The following is an 8317-nucleotide window of genomic DNA, read 5'->3' on the forward strand; positions in this document are numbered from 1 at the left end:
TCCTTCTCTCCCCCCCCTTTCTTCCCTCTCTCCTTGTTTCCTTCCTTCCTTTTTCTTCTCCTTATTTTCTTTCTCTCTTCCTTCCTTCCCTCCTTTGTTTCTTTTCCTGGTGGCTGTTATTATATGGAGGATAGGCAGGGATCCACAGTGACTCTTGACCTTCTACTGAAAACTGTGAGATGTCTCCTCCTAGGAAAAAAAAGAAAAAATTTCATTTGTGCACATTTGCATGGAATTACAGGTGATTTTAAACTCCTCGTGTCCCTTCAAGGACTCTCTGGGACCCTCAGAATGTCACAACAGGGACAATTCATATCCTTCTGGAAGAGAGGGAATAGAGAAAATATAGATTTACCAAATTTTAATAAAAAATCATGTTTGTTGAGGTACAATTTACATACAGTAAAATTCACACTTTTAGGCACACATTTCAAGTGGAACCAGCATCACAAATAAAATATAGACTCTTTCTAAACCCTCAAAATTCCTCCCTTGAGCGCTGTTGCAGTCAATCACCTCTCCTCGGCCCCTGTCCCTGACTACTACTGATTTGAGTTTTGTCTCCAAAATTTTGCCTTTTCCAGAATGTCATATAAATTGACCCATGTAGTATGTAGCCCTTTGTGTCTGACTTAATCCATTTTGCATAATGCTTTTTACCTTTTCCTAGGGAAAAGGTAAGAGAGTAAGAGCTATTGTATGAGTCTGTCACCTTAGAGAGACATGGGAGGTGCCACTTTGAGGTCAGTCTCTGAGGTTCATCATCAAGTTCATGTAAGCAGTGGTTAACTGTGAAAGAGTAATGGTCTAGACCTGCTCTTGCGTGTTTCACCAGTCCACTCCTTTTCGCTATTGGCAAGTGTTCCATTGCGAGGATACATTATAATTTGTTAACTTTTTATTTCCTTAGTAATTTTAGTTTTATCATTTTCATTCTCTTATTTTAGCTGAATACAGGCCCAAACAGAAGTGGGATATCCTTTGCTTTCTTTAGAAAAAGGTCCTCCTTGCGTCCTCTATGTGCACGGAGTAGAGCCAGCCTTGATTCCACTGGCATTTGTTGGGAGCCGACTATGCTGAATGGCACACCAGACGCTTCCCTGCTCGGCCGTGTACGTGCCTGCGGAACAGGAATCAGTGCTCCCGTTTGGTTAATTGGGACAATGGAGAGAAACTAGCCCATTCTCAGGGCACAGACACGTGGCGGGACTCAAGTTCTCCGACGCTAGGTCCAGTGTTCTTTCTCGGATGCTCAGAATTCCTCAACCAAACTTGACCATTGGCTTAGGATAGAGAGGAGGTTGCAGAGACAAAGTCAGGACACGTATAGGTGGACATGGTAACTTAGTTGTAGCCCACAGAGAAGTCCCAACCAGCCTTTCCATCCCTACCTGTTCCTCACCTGCTCCCACCTTGCCAGCGAGGCTTAACCACTGCTCTGCTCAGCTGCAAGCAGGACACGCAGCCAGAAATAAAATCAGGTATTTCAGGAAAAGCCAGAAGGATCTACAGAAAAGAAGGTCCTTCCTTTTAAATCTAGTGGGGAGGACTCCCTCGGGCCCTCCCTGGTTCAAAGAGGATCATCTTGAGTCAATTATTCAGCTCATTTAAGCCCTGGATGGGAAACAAGATCTGCACTCTCTCTATTTTCCAAAACAGTCAGAGGTGTTAGGATGCAGGCAGGATTATGTCTTTGGGAATCAGTAGAGCTCAGAATAAAAGACACTCCTTCCCCCTCTTTCTTGTGGCCTGAAGGTTAACATTCAACAACCCTAAGGTCTAAGAAATTGCCTTCTTTGCCGAATTAAATGAAATCTAATGAAATAGAAATCCAGGTCAGTATAGTTCACGATCAAACCTTCAGCTCCTGCATTGCTGGCAGTTCTCCTTGTAATAATTAAACAGAAAGTCATAGGCAGGCAACAGTGAAATCCATTGCTAATCTTGCCCCTCATCAGCCTATCTTCCTAAATGTTCGTTAATTAAGGTTTCTAAATGCTCTGCATTCCCTCTGCACCCAGGGTACCAAAATGAAGCAAACTGCTTCAGGGATGCCCAGCAACCAGACAGAGGTGGAAGGTCTTCTCGGGGTATTTCTCATCCCAAACATTAAAAATCAAAGATAAAATCCAATAAATGGAAAGGCATGTGAGAAATGAACAAGGAGATGGGGACAGAGGGTTGGGAGGTGCTTTGATTCTGTTTTCTGGAGGATTTCACTGTAAGTATTCCGAAGGCATATCGCTGGCTTTATCACGGCTTCTCCGACACACCAGGGAGTGAATGAAACAGCTGTCACATTTAAACACACACAGCGGTAATCCTCCGCTGAGCACAATGCCAGGACAGAACAGAAAATCTATCAACACTTACAATGCGTTCTATTTATTTAGCAACTCGCCCCCCTTTACCAAGAGTTCCATCTGCAAGGTTGGATCTGGAGCCACACACCACCGGTGGCTTTTCGAGGTTTGGCAGCTACCGAGGGAAGGAGTGTGAGAAGTGGTCACATTTACTAGCTGGTTGTTTGAAGATGTTAAAATCACAGAACTCAGATTTTAGGATGATTGAAGGTCTAGGGCAGAGTGGAGCCACAAACCCTTCACATCCAGAGGCAAAAGGACCAAGCTGCCTGGCCAGGAATTGCTCAGATAGGACACTCTGGGGAATATCCAAAGGGCCTCCACATCAAATAAGATCTAAATTTTACTTACCAATATAAGCAATTATTTACTTATTAGTTATGGTATCTTAAACAGTGAGAATTACATGTAGAAGACCAGGTAGGGATTTGAATAATCATCTGTGCATTAAGCTCTCTATTAGGAAACCAAAGCCGGGCAGTGTGGCTGTCCTGAGGCCCACCCGCGCTAAGGAGGCTTGGCGGCAGAGCCGGAGCCGAGGCCCCTGTGGCCTGGCCTCATGGCTGTTCTAGGGCTCTGCAAGCGCCAGTGGAATGGAAATCTGGGCAGCAGAATAGTTGTCCATAGGGGGTCTCACATGGAAAAATGAGGCGGGCAGGGGGAATGTGCAGAAAAGACAATGGAAAAATCTAGATAAAGGAAACTATCATTATCAGTCTTGAAAAGGCTCTCGGTTGGGCACAGTTCTGGGACATGGAGAGCTTCAGAGAGCAAGTGTGGAAGTCAGGAGAGAGACATGGAGATTATTAAAGGACTGACAAACAGAGCTAGCAGATTAAAATCCACACATGAAGCCGCAGGAAGATCAATCAATAATAGCCTTATAAAAGCATGTCCAACTTAATTCAAATATATTCACAGGAATTTAATTCAGATGACATTTCCCCTTAGCTCACGTGAGGGTCTGTGCCAGCCCCACAGGTGCACAGAGATGCATGGCCACAACTTTTGTTACACTGAGTTTCAAAATGAGATTGGGAAGCAGATTCCTAGTAAGTCCTGTGACCTGAGAGAAGGAGCAGGCACCAGATTGGACTCGGATGGGTGGAAATCGGAAGAGTGGCTCTGGAATGTTCTACGGTGTGACTTTAGGGAAAACCACCTCTGTTCCTCACCCAATACGTCACAATTAGCCATGAAATCTGAAGGCCAAGACACAAGCAAAGAGGTACACTAGGACTGTCTGTTAGCAAAGCTCAAGAAGTATGAGCTTCCTTCCCCGACGAGTGCTGTAAGAAAGGGCCAGACGTGTGGGCACCGCGCAGCTCACTGCGGTGGAGCAAGGACTCCTGAGGTCGGGGGTCAGCAGAACAGGCTTCAAATGACAACACGGGGCAACGCTAAGGGCTCAAGCTTGACTGCGCAGATCAAGGGCGACAGCACATAGGGCTTTCCATAAAAAGGGAAACCCCAGGAAATAAACTTGGTCAGATTTGTGAGCCCCTTGGTAACTCTGCTTCTCCTTGCACTACAAGTCCTTTGCTTTTCTATTTCTGTGACTACGGTCTCCTTCACCGTCCTGCGCCAGCCACGGAGCTGCGAGGAAGTCCCGAGAGGGCGGGCGGGGCCGCTGTGCTGTTTGCTGCTGTAGCCCAGGCCCGGCACACGGCCCGGCACACATTAAATCAGAGCTTCCCGGAAAGAAGTGGAAGAGAGCAGCCCACGGTGACCTGCGGTCCGGCCTGCAGAGCGAGGGCCGTGTTTCACCGGGTTCCCGAGGAAAGACAGGGGACCAGCTTGGCCGGCAAACTAACCAGCTCGTTTTCTGCTTTCCCTGAACACAGTGGGCTCCGGTGCAATCGTGGAGATTGGGCTTGAAGATTTCCAGATCCAGTCTGCTCACGTATCTCTGTGTGGCGCTTGATGGAACAGAGGGACGGTGGCCACCACGCTTCTGCTGGTCAGACGCTCCCATGTCTGACGCCAGAAGCTTTTGACAGGTCTGGGAAGCAAAGGGTCTGGTGGCCGAGCTCAGGCCTCCTCACTGAGCAGCTCCGCAAGGCGGAGAACACTTGCCGTCCTCGCCCGCCGCGTGGCTGGCAGGCTCTGCTCCTCCCTTAGGCTCCTCTCAGCGGCACCCCGCTAGCCGCCCTTGGAAATGTGGTGCACATTGTACTCCTTAACTCCACTGATTTGAAATGTCCCTGCAATGGCTATAATAATCATCCTACAAACAACCTAGAACAAGCTCTAATTGCTTCTAATGTTGTATTACTGCTGGGATATGGGCAGAGCAGAGACGTGCTGACTGTCACAGCCTTGCTCTGATTATATGGTACCTCTGGGAGCATTTTCACGGAGGAAAAGGCAACAAGTCTACTGAGGTTTTCTCTTCTTCTTGGCGAGCCTGGCTTAGTGGAGCCCTCCCCACAGCCAGCCAGCAAAAGAGACAGGCTTCTGAGCCCAGAGAGGAACCTGCGCCTCCCGGAACTCTGGAAGCAATAAAGAATAAGTTGATGTACAGACAGAGGGGCAGCATGTGTTCTCACTTCTCATAACTGCTGCTGGTGATGAGGTTTATGGGCCAGCTCTTTCCACCACTGAAAAAGTCCTTAATGGGTAATGAGTCCTGGGCGAAGGCACCAACCCAAGACTATGAGATGCTCCGAATCAATGAGGGAATGAATGAGTAAGTGGATCACTGGCTGAGCCCACTTGTATTGCGATACTCAAATGTATAGGAGTTTCACAAATCACTGCATCTGTCCCGTCCTACAACCCATCAGTCTCGTTCCAAAACCACCTCCTTCGACAGATGAGGAAACTGGTCTCAGAAAAGTCCAGCAGACCTTGCCGAGGGTCATCGCACACAAAACATCACTACAGGGAGAAGCCGGACTCCAGCATAAGCCTCAGGTGGTTTCCGTTGCACTGCGAGACCTCCCTTAGGGCCGGCTCGGGGACATCGGCTCAGATTTGGTGCAGACAGTTGCCACTGGCACAGCCATGAGGCCGGCCTGTTTGACCTCGCAGGCCTTTCCTGTCTCCCCAGGTCCTAGTGCCGCCCTCCACACTTCAGCTCCAGCGTGTCCTGCCTCTTCTGTGGGACACCTCTTTGACCTCTTTGACCCTGTGGCAGGGCTGCCCTGCCGGCCTCAAGCAGACACTCTGTCCTGCCTCTCCAGTCCTCAGGACGACCGGAAGACACAGAAGCACAGCTGCTAAAGGCTGTGTGTTGCCTGCATTCCTTGTTCACACCTTTCAAAGAGCTTTGTCAATTATGATTCCATTTCATCTCCGCGGCAGCTCTGGGTCAGAGAGGCAGCTGTCGCTGCCCACCATTGTACGGTCCAGGCCTCAAGGAGGGAAACCGCCATGGGAGTCACACAGTAAGTTGGTGGCTTGACTCCGAGAGCCACTGTTCCCTCCTCAAGACACCACACCTGGCCTGGATGGAAGCCAGCCCTAACTGAGGCCGAGTCTGCGAGGCTACCTGAGCGGAGGGATGGGAGCAGCCCCTTTAGGAGAAGCGGCGATGAGGCTGGGGGTGCAGGCAGGTGGCAAGTGTGGCTAGATTCTCTGCATCTCCCTGCACTCCTGCCACGGACAAGCTCCTTACCCCAGGATAAAGTAAAGTCATGATCCTAAAACCATTTGTGTATTTTCTTTGAAAAAAATGTCTACCTACATCCTTTGCCAATTTTTTAATCAAGTCGTGGGGCTTTTTGTTTGCTTGTTTGTTTATTTTGCTACCAAGGTGTAGAAGTTTCTTATATATTTTGGATGTTTAACCCCTTATCAGATATATAGTTTACAAATATTTTCTCCCCTCCTATAAGTTAACTTTTCATTTTGTTAATCGTTTGCTATGTGGAAGATTTTTAGTTTGATGTAGTGCTGTTTGTTTGTTTGTTTCTGATGTAGTGCCCTTTATTTATTTTTGGTTTTGTTGCCTCTTTTTTTGGTGTCACATCAAAAACTCATTGCCAAGACCAATGTCAAGGAGCTTTTTTCCCTATGCTTTCTTCTGGGAGTTTTACCTATGCTTTCTTCCAGGAGTTTTGCAATTTCGGGTCTTATGTTCAATAATTTAATCCATTTAATTTTTGTATATGGTATAAGACAAGGGTCCAATTTCATTGCTTTGCATAAGGATAGCTAGTTTTCCCAATACTGTTTACTGAAGAGACTATCTGTCCCCATTGTGTCTTCTTGGCTTCCTTGTCGAAGATTAGTTAGCCATGTAGGTAGGAGTTTGCTTCTGGGCTCTGTATTCTGTTTCTTTGGTCTATGTATCTATTTTAATGCCAGCACCATATTGTTTTGATTGCTATAGCTTTGTAACATAGTTTGAAATCAAGAAGTGTGATGCCTCAACAGGTAAAGGAAAAGGTTCTCAACATCAACAATCATCAGGGAAATACAAGTCAAAACCACAATGAGATTTCACCTCACATCTGTCAAAATGAGTCTTATCAAAAGATAAGAGATAACAAGTATTGACAAGGATGTGGGAAAAAGGGAATAATTGTACACCGTTAGTGGTAATGCAAATTAGTAGAGCCACTGTGAAACAGTATGGGAGTTCCTAAAAAATATAATAATAGAACTACTGTATAATCCAGAAATCCCAAATTCTGGGTATATACTCAAATGAACTCAGTATCTTGAGGATACATCTGCATCCCCCAACATCACTATAAAGATCATTGAAGCATTATTCACAATAACCAAAATATGGAAACAATCTAATTATCCATTGATGGATAAATGGATGGGAACTTGTGGTGTATACATGAGATGTATATGTGGTATATATATTATATATATGTGGTGTATATATGAGATGTGTATGTGGTGTGTATATATATGAAATGTATATGTGGTGTACAGATGAGATCTATATGTGGTGTGTATATATATGATATATATGTGGCATACACATGGTCTATATGTGGTGTGCAAGTATATGATACATATGTGCTGTATATATTAGACATATATGTGGTATGTGTATATATGATAAATATGTGGTGTATATATGATATATATGTGATATATATGTGGTATGTATATATGTGAAATGTATATGTGGTGTAATATATGAGATATATATGTGGTGTGTGTATCTATGATATATATGTAGTGCATATATGATATATATTTGGTATATATATATATGTGGTGTCTATATGAGATATATATGTGTATATATAAGATATATATGTGGTGTGTGTATATATGATATATATGTGGTGTGTATATGACATATATGTGGTGTATATATATGAAATGTGTATGTGGTGTATATATGAGATATATGTATATATTATACACACACAGTGGAATATTATTTATACTTAAAAAAGAAGGAGATCCTGCCATTTGCTACTACATGGATGAATTTGGACGACATTCTACTAAGTGAAATTAGCCAGACACAGAGACGGAAAAATAAATACTCTACAGTAAGTATCTCACTTACATGTGGAATCTTAAAAAAAATAAAATCATCGCACTCACAGAAGCAGAGAGTAGAACCATGGCTGCTGGCAGGGGATAGGCAGAGGTTGGTCAAATTTGTATAACTAAAAGCATAAACTAAAATTATAACTAAAAGCATAAACTTTTAGTAGTAACTTTTAGTTATAAGATGAAGAAGTTCTGGGGATCTAACCTACAGCATGGAGATTATAGTTAACAATTCTGCCTTGTTTACTTGAAATTTGTGGAGATAGTAGATTTCAAGTGTCCTCACTCCCCCCACACACACATACAAAATAGTAACTAATTATGATTATGTATTAAACCATCATGCTATATGCCTTGAATATATACAATTTTTATTTGTCAATTATATCTCAATAAGGCTAGTCAAAAAATCCTAAAATCTCTGAAGATAAAAACTGCACCACCAAGCGGGGCGTGGTGGCTCATGCCTGCAATCCTAGCAC

Source organism: Microcebus murinus, chromosome 4 (assembly GCF_040939455.1).
Source record: "Microcebus murinus isolate Inina chromosome 4, M.murinus_Inina_mat1.0, whole genome shotgun sequence".
NCBI lineage: Eukaryota > Metazoa > Chordata > Mammalia > Primates > Cheirogaleidae > Microcebus > Microcebus murinus.